Source organism: Astatotilapia calliptera, chromosome 17 (genome assembly GCF_964374335.1).
Source record: "Astatotilapia calliptera chromosome 17, fAstCal68.1, whole genome shotgun sequence".
In the NCBI taxonomy this organism is placed as follows: Eukaryota; Metazoa; Chordata; class Actinopteri; order Cichliformes; family Cichlidae; genus Astatotilapia; species Astatotilapia calliptera.
The window spans coordinates 13,534,067-13,549,613 of NC_137438.1; the positions used below are offsets into that span (position 1 = coordinate 13,534,067).

General features: G+C 38.9%; 1 long non-coding RNA gene across 1 annotated transcript; it reads right to left on the reverse strand.

Moving 5' to 3' along the window:
• Positions 1–7,294: 7,294 nt before the first annotated feature.
• Positions 7,295–15,538, reverse strand: LOC145421231 (uncharacterized). Its single transcript, XR_013902546.1, has 2 exons — positions 14,660–15,538; positions 7,295–9,991 (listed from the first exon to the last, which is right to left on the reverse strand). It is a non-coding gene; the product is annotated as an uncharacterized LOC145421231 (long non-coding RNA).
• Between the last annotated feature and the right edge of the window lie 9 nt (positions 15,539–15,547).

The window sequence follows — 15,547 nt, forward strand, 5'->3', positions numbered from 1 at the left end:
ATTTCATTCTATAATACTGGACTTGTTTTTTAACGAAGGTTTGAACTTTGAGAGGGTTTAAACAAGAGAGAAAAATGTAAAAATGCCCATGCCTGTCTGAGAAAAGTGTTTAAAGTGTGTATTACAGATGTTTTACAAACATCTGTAATAATTGTAAAAAATAAAGTTGGCTACCTCGAGGATTTTTTTTAGAATGTAACTCCCGTGATAAACGAAGGACCACTGGCCACATGGCTAGGAGTACATCCTCCACCTTGCCTAGCCTCATTTTCCACCATTTAATCCACACCTCTGCTCTCTGCCTTCACTTCACTGCTTCTTGATTACCAAAGTCATCATGCAGACTACCATCTGATGCTGCCTAGCCACATTCTCCCCTGACAGCACAGTGCAGTCTCCTATCACTTTGTTATTTTCAAAATGATCTCATTCTTTTGTGATATTTTCTCTACTGTGAAATCCTGAAGAGTTTTAAGACTCCAAGAAATCTGAACTCAAGGGTTCTAAAACTCTAGGTATCAGTGAGTGTCAAAGATCATACAGTAATGTTTTTAAGCTTTAAAGGGCTTCACATTATACAGTCAGGCACAAGACAAATTGTAGAGCTCAAGCACATGAGTCATCCTTAAGGTTTGTTGTTGTTTTTTCAGGTTTTATCAAACCCATATGAAGCCCTAAATCTTCAAATACTTTCAGTGGACAAAACATTACAATGAGTTTCCAAGAAAAGCGGTTTCACAACCAAGCTTCTGCAAGGTTGTGAAACCAAATGCTTCCTAAGGAGCCCAAAACACAAACTACTCTTTTCTGATTAGCTGAGGAAAAAAAACATCCTCCCACTAGATTGTTTCTCATCACAGATTTCCTCAATGCCTGAGTGTTATCTTCTGTCTTCTACAATATGTTTTTCCTACAAGCACATCAGCCCAGATACAGGCAGGGTCAGTGAACTCCATGTTGTGTAAGAACTGCAGTGACCCCTGCTAACCTACTCGTACCACTCCTTCGTGTTTGGTCTCTTCTGAACAACCATGAAGATGGAATGTGACGAGGTGCCAGAAAACAGCTTTAAACATGCAAGAAATGTTGTAATAACCTCTACAAACAGAGCAGATCAATGTGACCTGCTGTAGATTGATGAATCCTTTGAAAAACATAGCAGCATAACAATAGTTTGACCTAGAGACTTACATCTGTAAGCACACACAGAGAACCTCCCATCACAACTGTTACAAAACACATATTTCCCCCTTACCCTAGTCAAGCAGGTAGTGTGGAGTTTATTTGTCAAGACTTTGAAATATGTGAAGTTTCTGCCTCCACCCCAAAACAATAGAGGTGATATTTTGAGGGGATGCACAGAGGCAGATCTTTCAAAGAACCACATGTTGGTTTCTTAGGATAATCCACAGGCAAACTTGTCCTGTGGATTATCCTGCATATGGTTTCTGTAATGCAAGATGCAAGCTACTGGATTATAGGCATTTTCAATACTTTAAAGTCACAAATTAGTACTCAGCTATGCTGTTACTTTATAGTAAAAAACAAATCCTGGAATTTAAAGCAGAAATCATCTACACTATGTCTTGTGGTGAGAAAATAAGGCTTGTGTTTTTTGTTATTGGGGTGAAACAATCTGTCTCTATCTGTTATGGTTACTGATGAGACTGTTGACAGCCTGTTGAACTTCCCTTTTACAAAGGTTGTTTTTATTCCTCTGGTTAAAGAGATCTAACAAGCCACTTCCAAGAAACATGAAAGCAGTGCGCTGACCGTGGCTCAGGGGGTTGGGAAGCGTATCTGTAACTGGAAGGTCGCCGGTTCGATCCCCGGGCTCTCTGTCTTGGTTGTTGTGTCCTTGGGCAAGACACTTTACCCTAATGGTGTTGGCCAGATGGGCCGATGGCACGATATGGCAGCCTCGCTTCTGTCACTCTGCCCCAGGGCAGCTGTGGCTACAACCGTAGCTTGCCTCCGCCAGTGTGTGAATGAATAGTGGCATTGTCAAGCGCTTTGGGTGCCTTGAAAAGCGCTATATAAATCCAATCCATTATTATTATTGAAATAACTTTAAACCTCCATGAGTTTGGATCTATGTTGGAAAAATGCCATAAAGCATCCAAACTATAATATATATATTTAATATATAATATATGTTGTAAGCAAAGTTAATTTGCTTTGTTTAATTTGATATCTACCCCTCAAAGAGCAGTAGTTACCTCTTTGAGCATAAAATGTGAAGTTATTTCCAAATGCTGACATTTTTTGACACAGGCTGTGGCTGTAACTTGTGAGGCATGTCACATGTTTACATTTCCCTGTCACAATGTAAGTACAGTTAATGTGAGAGGTGGACTGTCACACACTGAGATTAAAGGATCTTGCTTGAGAATAGAGATTATGGCTAATATTGGACTGTATATGAACGATGTTGAAAACTTAAGCAAAACCTGCATTCTTTATAAAGGTCAGCAGGGGGCGACGCCTTTTGTGTTTTTCTTTTTTTTTCTCCCCTTTTCCTGACAGGTTTCTGGTCTCAGTCATTAGTTTCATCATTTAATGAACAAAAATTATATCCATTTTATAAACAGCATAGTCAAATAGGAAGATAAAGCATGAAAAGCTTTTGGGCAGGCTGTTGCATGTCAAGTGATCTGAGTCATCAGAATAGAAAAACTAGTCTGTTTACCATGTACCTGCTGTAAAGTCCTAGCTTTCATATACTGTTTCATATTGTTTACTAATGAGTGGGTGGTGACACATTTAACGTTTGCAGTTGGATTTTTATTCTTTTATGATGTAATCACCATTGCAACCTGTGTAGCAACAAATTTTTGGCTTATTAACATATTGCCAGTAGTCGAGCAAAGCTCGAAACACTGGAAAATACAAAATCCACAAATATTGGTTTGTTTACAAAGTTTTATTTTGATCTAATTCTTCATGTATTATGTAATAGCTTCAGTGTATTTAGTATAAGGGGAAAAAAACCTTGAAACATTTTGACTCATATCCAATATGTACATTAATGTAACTGAAATACTTTTTATAAAAAAGATACAAAACTCTTTCCTCGTGCCCAGGACACCACTGCCTTAAAGGATCAATTGCATACAGTATCTAGACACATCAAAATCAACAGTAGGCTACTTAATTCAGAAGCAATATAACTGTAGTTGGTAGTGCAGCTGTATAGTTAATAAAACTGTACAATCTGTTGCTTTGACTTTGTGATGACTTCATGAGCAGAAGTTGGTTTTGGTTTGCATTACACTGTCTTGATATTGATGCAGAAATACAACACCTCAAATCAGAGAACATATTAATCACTTTTGGTTTGAATTCATTTCCTCTCTGTCTTGGTGTTGGAATAAAACAATTAACCTGGAAAATAAAACACAACATTGTCCTTTTAATGTAAATCAAATGTATCTTTCTTAAACCTCTGTATGATTGGACGAGTGTGTTATGTGAGTGTATTATTCACCCCATTTGGAGATAATAAAGTTAAAAGACAAAAGGAGTTAAGCTGAACCTTTGTCAGTATCACAAAGGGTGGTGAATGTGTTTATTCGCTGTTGCTCTTCCTAACTGTACATGAGCCTTCAGTCTCTATTTACTCAAGTGGGGATTCTTTGATGTGGATGTTTTGGACAGATCGTTCTATTGTGAATAAAGAAAGGATCTGCGGACATAGGTTGGATGGAATGTAGGGGAGGAGTGTATCTTAAGTAACCATGAGTCTGGATGGAAAACTCCATTCTGTTGCACAGGGAGATAATAACAGCTAATCCTACCAACACAACTCCCCTGACCCATTCATGAGACTGTTTCCAGTTAACTTTGCCAAGTGCAATCCTCTGGCTTGGGCTTCCTCCTACTTCTCATTAGAGCCGCAGCGAAGAGGGAAGCATTGCAGCTAAACACACAGAGTCACTCAGAAAGAGAGAGAGAGGAGGAAACTAAACACAATGGATGCTGGCGCATGGGAGACTGGATTTCCTGGGTTTCCCACACAAAAGTGTACGATCACAAGCTCACAAACATATACACTCATTTGGAAACACACTGTCCGACACACACACGTGAGCTATCATGTAGCATGCCAAGATGCTCGGGTCTAACGGATAAATCCGTTCCCCTATTCACAACCTTAAAGTGGTGAGAGCAGCCCCCGATGCCAAACCCCAATCTATGATCTGCACTGGCTGTTTAATAAGACATAAATGATCCGATTAAGGAAATCTTGTGAGAAGGGGAGGAGAAGAAAAAGAACAACTTTGCTGGGGATTAGCGTCGTTGTGCCCACTCACATCATATTCCTGACTGCTGATTCTGACCCCTGGTACTACTGTTCTGTGAACAACTAGAGAAAGGGAACACAGAGCACAGAGTTACAGAACAAAACTAACTAAAAATAAGGGCGAGAGACGACAAAAATGTAATAACATGCTGCCGTGGTATATAAATACATGGGGAGTGAAAACAGGTGTGTGGAGAAGAAGTATTCAGTGCCCTGCGTAAAGTCCTGCAGCCTATTGCAACATAACTAAGGGACGCTTCAGGATCACCTGATCCAGCTTTAACTATAAGCTTCATCAAAAAATAAATTATACGTTTTAAGCCTCCTACTTTTAGAAACTCTAGGAACTACAAGTAAGCCAGCTGTCTGACAGCAAAATGCTCTATTAGGATAATATGGTACTATAAGCTATGACGGGACCTGATTATTCAAAGCGTGTGTGTGAGAAGAAGGATTGCAGGGATTGGGAGCCAATGCGGAATAGGAGAAATATAATCTAGGTTTCTAATTTTTGAAATATTGTACAGATGTATTTAAGTATTGTTTTTGTATTTATGTATTTAAGACCAAGTAACAACTAATTAACTATTTTAATTGTTAATTAATTGTTTTGATCATTTGGCTTCATAGACAGATATAACTGGGTATCATCAGACATATTAATCCTTCTGTAACCAGGTTTCTGTAAGGCAAATAAACCAGTCTATTAATCAAATATTAAATCATTTACTAATGTGAAGTCGGAAGACAGTCCTCTAATGTTGAATAGTCCACATTTATGGTGATTGATTTTGGCTGGTGGATAAACAAACTGGAAGTCTAATTTTAAAAACCCAAGCAGGATCCAAAAACTGTCCTGGTTGAAAATCTTGTATTTGACACCGTCTCAGCCCAGCCCACTCCCACATGGACTTTGTTTCTCTATGTAATGCCTCGCTTGACATCCTCAGGCCCTTTATAAAGCTTTCTGGAAACTTTTCTTCAAAAAGGAAATACACCCAACTTCTTTCAAAGATGCGTAGAAAAAGTTCTGAAGAATGTGGGATGTGGGAAAATATTTAAAACAGATGGAGTCTTCGTCACAATATATATCAACACTGGAGAAACAGTTTTGCAGGTCCTACATTCAAAGTCTGGGCTTCCAAAGGACTTTTTAAAATTCAAGATCTCTATCATCTAAACTGATGATTTTGAAGAATTGAAGCATAATGCTGCTTTAACGGGAAGCTTCTTTTTCACTCAAATAGCTACACCTAAGAAGTTTTGTAAAAGCAGGTGGACTCAACTCAGTAGACCCTCGACAAGCACCTGATGAAACACAGATCATGCAGGAATTTTTGTGAAAGTGCGTGAAATGTTCCATTCTGTCCATCAGAAAGTTAACATTACAACCTGAGAGCATGAAACAAAGACTTAGTCACTTAATCACTTTGTGCTGGAGCTCAGACTTTGATTATACACCTCTAGTTAATGTTAGCATATGTAAGTCCTGCGAAATTAAATGTCAGAAAGATTAAAACATTTTGAGCAAGAGGTCAAATTGACACATGGGGAGATTATTTCAAAACAAATCCCAGTAGACCCAAAGCTATTTTTACAGGTTTTGTATCCAAAAGGACACAATTATAATAAAAATGAACAGACACTAACGGACGTCAGACTTTGAAATGCCAAAAACACAATGGTATTGTATTAGAGGGAAGAAAATCCAAACTTTACACACATCAAATGATGCAAAACCTTCCTCTAGAAACACACTGTAAAGAATTTGGATCTGGCAGAGGGTAAATCAGGACAGCTGTTTGTTTTGGACCTCACCAAAACTTGTTGTAAGTTGGATGTCAGTTTGGTGTTGGTGTTTTTAGAATCTCTGCTGTTTTCTTTTTGTTTCTTTTTTATTTAGATAAAAATAATACTATAAAAAAGTAAATGAAACAAATGTGGCCATTAGATATAGATATATTAGATATAGGCTACATTAAAAAAAAGTAAGATAAAGACACGAACAGCTTTGCAAATTGCGTAAACATTATAGACAATATGTGTTTATAAGTGTGTTCCCCTTGCCTCATACATGGTGAGAAGTATGAATGATTTCCTAAACAGATTTTTCTGTGGCATGGATTGCTTTGGATGGGCTCCCCATATTGTGGAGACGTTTCTTGAGGGATCGTCTGCATCTCAATCAAACATTTCCAGGTTTTCACTACTTTGATTGATCCTGCTGACATCTCTGCAGTTTCAGACCTAAGAAAGATGGACTGTATATGGCACTTTTCTATTTGAACACTCAAGGTACTTTCTTCTGAAAACTTCATTCGCGCACACATTTAACATAACATTAACACCCTCACATGGATGCATTGGAAGCAACTCAGAGTTCAGCATCTTGTCCAAGAACTAGAGGAGACGAGGATCGAACCTCCAACATTCTGACTGGGAGACAACCCGCCCTCCTGAGCAGCAACTGAAGACTGAGCTGAAATTTCTGAGCATAAACTTGAGTCTGTTTATTACCTTACTGTACACTCCTGCACGTATGTCTTACCAGAGATCATAGATGCACTGTTAGCCATCTCTCCCACAGTCTGTGATTCTCTCTCTCTGTCCAGTCTCCTTGTTCCTTTCTGCAGGTATCTCAGGCTGCAGAGCTGCGTGTTCCTGCTCTGTGGTTAATGGCCTCACTATCCAGCCACGCTTCGATTGTTTGTTGCATTGAATGTTATTTGTTACCTCTACACTCTTTTGTTCTCTCACTGCTTTCTCCTCATCCTGTACCTGGTATTTCCAGAGGATTCTTCCTGATAAAAGGGAGTTTTAGTGCTGGCACAAAGAGGATTACTGGATAGTTGGAGGTTCCATTTGTAATTCTATAGAGCCTTTAAAATATAAAGTTCACTGTGATTACTATTATTGTGCATGAAGACAATAATAAGTACATAGAGGCAATTCAAGCAGTTTTTCAGGAGAAGTAGATAGAGAGTAGCATTATTCAATTCAATTCAATTTTATTTATATAGCGCCAAATCACAACAACAGTCGCCTTAAGGTGCTTTATGTTGCACAGTAGATCATACAATATTAGATTCAGAGAAAACCCAACAATCATTAACCACCATCCACAGCCATGTAAGAATCTGGTGATTGTTTTGCACCATAAGCTGTAAGTAATAATGTATAGTATGACTGTATAGACACAGATTTGCCCACATTGTTGTATCTTTATGCCTGTCATGAAAGGTTGTTCGTTTTTTATTATTGCTATCAAAACACTTCCTTTTTGTTCTTATGTAAAATGAAAAGATAAGACATAATTGAGGCTGATCAAACGATAAGACACTGAATGCATATTTTTTATAATATGTGATAACCGTGAAGTAAATAGTCTTCCAGTCACAGATACGGTAACTTATGGGTGTTAGATTGACCAGCTTCAACCAAACAAAATTCCTACTTGCAGAAGTGCTTGGTGGATTTTAGGAGGCTAACAGATGATGTCATCAAGACTGAATGGCTAATTATTAGTTGAGACCCACTGAAGGGAATTTCCATCTCATTCTCTAGTGTGGTTTTTGTCCCGTCTCCCTCCTCTCACACCGCACTGAGCCAGATGGGTAAACTTCCCTGAGCCTGGTTCTGCTGAAGGTTTCTTCCCGTTAAAAGGGAGTTTTTCTTTCCACTGTCACCGACTGTTTGCTCATAGCCAACCAGCTAATTTTTGGGGTTTTTGCTGTATTATTGTACAGTCTTTACCCTATGTTATAAAGCGCTTTGAGGGGACTGTTGATGTGATTTGGCGCTATGTAAATAAAAGTGAATAATTAAATTGAAATGAAATTCTCATCCCCAAGACATCAATCAAGATGTCAGTGTTATGACGGTAACAAGTGTGGATAATTATGTCACAAGATCTCTTTGTCATTTGTGCCATGGGTCACTGTGTCTGACTGAAACCCTTTAAATAACCTATTCCTCTGCAGACAAACTGTTAGCTGTTTGACAACTACTCATTCAAAAAGAATTTTTCATATGAAAAGAAAGTTGGAGATTGGTCTGCAACGATTGTTCTTATTTTCCTCAATCATTGATAAATAATAAGATGTTCTAGCTTTACGGAGGGCTTTCTTATAAAGCAACAAACTATTTCTCCAGGCTAAATGATGATCTTCTAAATTTGTGACACGCGATTTCCCCTCCGGCTTACGACTTGTCTGTTTTAGGCTACGTGTTTGAGAATTATACCAGGAAGTACTTCTGATTTGAGGCTCTATTTTTCACAGAAGCTACAGTATCCAGTGTCATACGTAGTGAGGCAGTAAAATTATTAATAAGATAATTGACTTCTGTTGGAGTAGTGTTCAGGTAGCTGCTCTGCTCTGTGTTGGTACAGGGCATTGAAGACGATAACAGTGTTTGGATTATATTCTTAAACTTAGTTACAGCGCTTTCAGAAAGACATCAGATTTAAATGTTGTCATGTTGTCAATGTTCTGAAATGATCAGAACAGAGACGGTTTTCAGGAAACACTGTTCATATGTTAAAACAAGATCTAGAGTGTGATTAAAGTGGTGGGTGGGCTTTTTTACACCCTTTCTTTACTCTAATAGGGACCACAAATTACAAAATGAACAGCATCTAGGATATAAGAGTTTGCTTAGGTCACAGATCAAAGCAGTCAAGGGCCATTTTCATATAGACTTCTATACAATCTGACTTATTTTGAATTCAGACAATCTGTCTCCTGCTGGCCATTGGAAAGAATACAGCTACTTCCACGTTCTTTTCATTTTTCATAGCTGAAAGTTACGTTCCTCTGTTATATGCAGTCTGTGTTTTCAGAATTCGTTTATATAACTTTATTTGTATAGAAGCTTTTGTCTCAACAAAAGCTTGGATTTGAGATTAGGGTGATTCCAGGTCCTGCACAGCTGACTGACAATTAATACAATGTTGAAAAGAGCTGAACAGAGTAAATAAAAGACAAGTATAAATCTCATAATTTTGTAAAAAAGAGAAAAAAACAACATGTTATTCAATCAATATTTACTGTGAACAGCCTTTGACTATAAGGCAGCATGCATTTTCCTCTTGCACGGTGTTTCTTGTTGGGTCCTTTGGGATGACTTTGTTGAATTTGTTATCGTATTCTCATGTAATCCTGGACTGACTCATGGAGAGAGTACTGTGGGGGCCAGACCATCTGTTGCAGTACTCCTGTGTCATCATGCCACAGATGTTGCCTGATTAATAACAAACACGTGCTGATGGTGTTAATGTGTGACAGATGAGAATCTAAACACATTAAGTGGATGTAAAACTTTTGCACAGTGCTGTATGTAAACCTCAGAGAACTTTCAGCGTCAGCGCTCGTGCAGGTGTGCGTTCCTTGAGTGGGTGTGATTGCAAACAGCCTTGTTTTTCTCATCCCTTCTGTCGTGGAATCCTCCCCCCTCCACCCGCCTCTCCCGACGCCCTCAAGAGGGCAAGGTTTAAATCACCTTAAGTGAATCTGGGGGACCAGCATGCGTGTTTGTGTATGTGTCAGTGTGTGCTTGCGTATATATGTGGGCGTGAGTAGCTCCTGACAGAACCAGACTGTTTTTCCCGTTGCTCTTTGTCAAAGGTAAACATTCCAGTCTTGGGACGTTCAATGCCATGTGCCGTTTGATCTCCTCATCATGTGACACCTGAAAGAGATAGAAAGCCCTTCTTATCGTGGATCTCCCAAACACAAACCCTGCAGAAAGCACACGGGGAGGGGGGCTTTGTGTTCAGGGTCTCCGGCTTGTTAGGGATCTGGCTGCGTTCGTGTGTTTTTGAAAAAGTAGGGCCGACTCTGACCTGAGATAACTCTGCTCTGTTTGACCAGTCCGCCTCTCTGATCTGACAGCAGAAGAAAACCCCACACAGCCTGGCAGCTACCACATGTAGCTTTTCTATGAGAATACTTCACATGTTTTAATGCCTCATGTCTCTCCCACTTTATATCAACCTTTAATTACACAGATGTGTGCTTTAAAGCTATGTAAGGCAATATCACACAGTATCACAAGGACCAGCTTTAAACAGGGGCATTTGGGGGCTTGTAAAAAAATATTTTGAACTGTTTAGGGTTAAGGAACATTCTTTATTATTTTTTTAAAAAAGCAAAGAACATTTGGGTCACATGAAAATAAAAAGTGCAGCCAGCTCCCAGCGACCCTGGAGACCAGATTCCCTCACAAGGACATAGACTGCAAGCATCATCCTGAAATCACAGTTCAGCTGAGGACAGATGCTGCACATACCCCAGGAAACATGACTTTCATAACTTTGATGACAGCGTATTGTTTGAACAGGTAAACTGGCAGCAGGGGAGATAAGTGGCAGTTAACACTGAAGTTAAAAAAATGTTCAGCACAACTTTATGTCTGCTCATTTGGTGACTTTGTTAAAAAAACAAACAGAACAGGAAGCACTTCACTCCCTGGGAAGTATTTACTTTTAAGTGAATAGTATTGTATTTTGTATCTATTCATGCTGTTTTCTTTGTTCTCTTTAAACATACTTTAAGAAATTTGTAGTGGAGTAAAACTCAGATAAGGGAAGCATGACAGATGTTTACTGTTATTACACAGTGACGCACTGGTGATGCAGGAGTAGGTCATGGATAACTGATTTGTAAATAAGTGGACATGAATAACTTGAGCTGCAGAATTTTAGGCTCTGTTTTGCAGATAAAAGACATTTTATGAAAGGTTGGGCTAATTTGACCTTGAAGCAGAAGTCAGAGGTCCAAACTAACATTATGTTTATCCCTATATTATTCCTAGATATCATTCCTTATACATCTATATGGTGTCAATTTAAACAATGGCAGGAAGAAACATGGTTTTAAATAGCTCTATATTGCATTATTATAACTTTGACCTTCAGGTTAATTTATTGACCTTGAAGGAGAGGTCAGAGGTCAGATGTGACATGACATTTTAAATCATTATACGATGCTTTGTATATATTTTTACAACACACACCACCTTATATTTTCAAAGTTAGAAGTTTGTCCAGTTTTCACCTATAAATCATTACAGTAAGCTGACTTCGGAGACCTTGGTGGAAGTAAGTCACATGTTCATGGATCATAACATGACCGAACTCTACACCCATACAAAGTTTTATCAGAATTCGTTCAAAACTATGTTTGCAGACAGAATGGCACGCATGCACACAAAAACTACCAAAAGCATAACCTCCTTGGTTGCAGTAATAACATTAATAAGTGGAAATGTACTGCTAATAGCACTGGCACTGCATCTGTAAAATAATGTCCAATATTATGAGTACTACTCTGCAGCATTATGAATAAAACGATATCGAACTGTTTGAAAACTTGGTTAAAATCCTTTGATATGAAATTATACACTCTTGTAAACTATATACTCCTGTAAAGTTTAAAAAGCTTTATAGGAGTTTTTGTTTTTTAAACTTTACACCAGGACTGTTTTGTTATGCTGACATTACATTAGATTAATGGGATACTGTATTATGTGCACAGTGACTATGGATTATGGTTCAAAGCCCCAGAGACAGCTGAACTTTTGTCAGGAACATTAAAGGACCTTAGATGTGAGCTGCTTTCCTGTGTAGTAGCTCGTTAGGATTGAACTAATTGTCTGACAGTTTCAACCCTTTATGCACTAGCCAATTTTTTTTTTAGATTAAAAAGGTGTTCCTCATATTCAGTTAGTAATAGCTTCACAACTATGAGACCAAAATAAACAAACATGGACTGTAAGATAATTTGGGCTGAATTGTGATGTTTCTGTTTCCCAGTCAGCTTATCAAACCAGCATTTATCTCCTGCCTACTCAAAACTGTGAATTAAATGCAATCAAGTCCAACTCTCAAAGTGATATATGAGATAAATAAAATACAAGTAAACATAAAATAAAATGCTGTACAGCCCTTGCAAAAGAAAAAAAATATGTTTTGCCAACTCTAAGTCGAGAAAGGATGCTGTCAAAGGACTTCCTGTCCTGTGAGAGTGAGAAAAAATAAACACCATTAGGACATCCTGTAGGACATAGTGTATAAGCTGCACATGTGCACGTGTTTTATTGGTGAATGGCCTGAATGCTGCCTCTGTCCTTTTAACCCTCGTAAAAGGAGCTGCTGTGGCTCAGGGGGTCACCCAGACTTCAGAAGCCATCAGAAGGCCAGTGGTTTGATCCCTCGGCTCCTCAAGTCTTTATGTTTATGTCGAACAAGGAAAAACTAATATGGTCATAGTGCTAACAACAAGTGACTAAAGTGCATACAATAAAGTGCTGCGTGGGAGTAGAGTAAAGGCATTTGAGTACTTAATAAAGTTTTTAAATATCGTACATAAATATGTTTAAACCTCACTGGTCTGTTACCAGATGGACTATTGACGTCACCTTTTGGTTTGTCCTGTTTTCAAGCCCTCGAGTTTATAATTTTGGTCATTGTCATCTCATGTTGAAACTGAGGACATCGGACACTCACATCCATACCAACTTGAACATCACACATGGAAACACACACTAAAGTTCTGCTTCACCCTAAACCTGGTCCAAGGACCAGGACTGGCCCGGCAAAGACTCTAATGAGGCCCACTGGATGGTTTTTGGAAACGCTTTAGAGGACATAAATTTTGGATTTCTAACTGTATTTAACATGGCTTTCAGCTTTTACTACTGATAAAGACTTGCCCCATGGCCATTCATATAACAACAAAGTAACTGAGTAACAGACAAACAATTACAAACAATTACACGACAAAAAGATTGCTGTTTTTTAGTATCTCCTATAGAAATATCCTTTTTATTTTCCAAGGTAAAAAAGTTTGGTTAAACTTCTTTACAAGAACAGAAATGGGTGTTTTACCCACTTGAGCTCAAAGTGGGCTGTACGTGGCCCAGAATTAGTTCGTTTTCGTAATGGAACCATAATTCACATATTGAATATGTTTGATTGATTGATTGATTGAATCTTTATTTTGAACATGTTGAAAAAGTACAACAAAATAGAATTAAAAGAGACAAATGAACAAAGCAAAACAAAAGGAAAACGAGCAACCACAACTCCAAATAAAGTTCATGTTCAAAAAGGAGGAGAAAGAAGCATAAGCTTATTTAATCCCACCCCTTTTCCACTATATAGTATCAATAGACTACAAAAATACCTCCTTGCAATTACATTATATGTCATGTGTAATTTTTTTTATTTTTTTTATTTTTTATATATACATATATGTTTCTGTCTATCCATACATACGTATATACACATACGCACATATACACATTTTCACCTCAAGGATACACAACCTACAAATATATATATATATACCCATACCAACATACCCGTGCACCCACACACACATGAAAATGTTAGACAAGAACACCCTATCAAATCTCTACCCTTCCCTGTACCCTGTAAAAACCATATCCTTAAACCGCTTTTTAAACTGCGCCATGCTTGGACATTGCTTCATATCATGTTTTGTTCAAGAAGACCTGAAAGTATCTTCTGAGACCATGAATTCAAGATCAAAAATTTTCCCTTTCAGTTTTTTTTTGGGTCAGAATCAGTAATGTAGTCGAGATGTGTTTTCAAAATATGCCAAAACATATAATAAATCTGGGGTTTTATGTGTTCACTTATAAAAAGAGGTTAAAAACACATTTAAACAAGTGGCCTCCCCAAACGAGAAGTAAAGAAACTCTCTACTCATGTGGACTCAGCAGGGATGATATCAAATCAGAGAAGTTGAGAATGAGTATTTATTGGAAAATTATATAAAAGCACATTGTTTACTGTAGCATATGAATGCAGTATTGAACTGACACCTTGCTACTGATTTTTATGTTTTCTTTACAAAAATGTGCGCAAAAAAGTGAATTGGATGTTCAAAATTTCCAGAGGAGGACAACCAGCTCAAATAAACCCCAGGATCCACATATTACATTCAAACAGGACTTCAGCTTGTTAGCTACGAGTCCCCCAAATCTTTATTTCACCCCAGGGCTTGGAGGAACAGAAATCTGGGCAATGAGTTTGAGTGGCTGTTAAACCAATTGGCAGATGATGCAATCTCACAAAGCAGTTACATAGAGATAATGACACCATGCAGGACATTGCATCAGAAAGTCAGATATTAGGTGATAATTTATCATAGCGTGTAAAGAGGGTTTTTAAATAAGGGGCAGTGTGCACTGGGAAAGGAAAATCTGTTTTTCCTTTAGTGTGTGTGTGTGTGTGTGTGTGTGTGTGTGTGTGTGTGTGTGCTGGGGGAGGAGGGGGGGGGGGTCTTTTGGAGGGAACATTCTCACATGCAGTGACAGGACTGAAAATACCTTGCAGCAAGCCGTGAAAATGTGCATGTCGTCCACTGTGGGACCATCAAAGTCCCCAGAGAGCGGCTGGGAGGCCTGGGACGTGTCTGCGGCCACGTCAGGCTAGCCCCCATTCAAAAGCATTGGTCTATTATTATCCCCGGAAACAGATAATTACGACGGGACATTTCCTGGATGAAACTCAAAGGCGTCTCCAGTGCGCGCACGAGGGGTAGACGGGGATCGGGAGTCCCGAGCCCTCCAAACGGCGACCCCTTTTCACGGAGCAATTTCTGAAACTGGAGTTTTATTATCTCCTCGCAACGCTCCGATGCTTTTTCATGTCAAAATTAGAGCCACCGGTTCGCTCTCGGAAGGCCCACGCTCCAGGCGCTCAGCGTGGGCGTGCGTAATTTGCGCCCATTGTTGTTATTTTTGCTTCTTCTCCAAAGTTGTGTAAGAAGTTTGTTGAGGACAATTAATAAAAGCCTATTATGAATGGACCAATTCATGAATAGTCAGTGTTGTTCCAGAGGAGGTCATCTGCAGCAAAGCCCCCCACTCCAAAAAACAAGGAACTATTTCTCCCCTCAGTCAGTTCATGCGTGTCCTCTTCACAACTTATAGAAAAACAAAAAGAAACAAGAGAAAAACGGCGCTGATAACTCATTGCCCGCGCCTTGTTACTTTAATGTGGTACTCTGGAGTTCAGTGTGGCACCCGGGTGAGGAAAGGGGGTCCTTGATTGCAACAGCAAACACTGGTGTCGTCACTCATCGGCGGTACACGCAAAAAGCGCTGCCTGTTCCAAACTAAATATTGACGCGAATGTTGTATTCAAATGAGCTGCCTGACCGGACGTGGACGGACCAATGAGAGCCCATCGTATCATTACACCTTCTTTTCAGA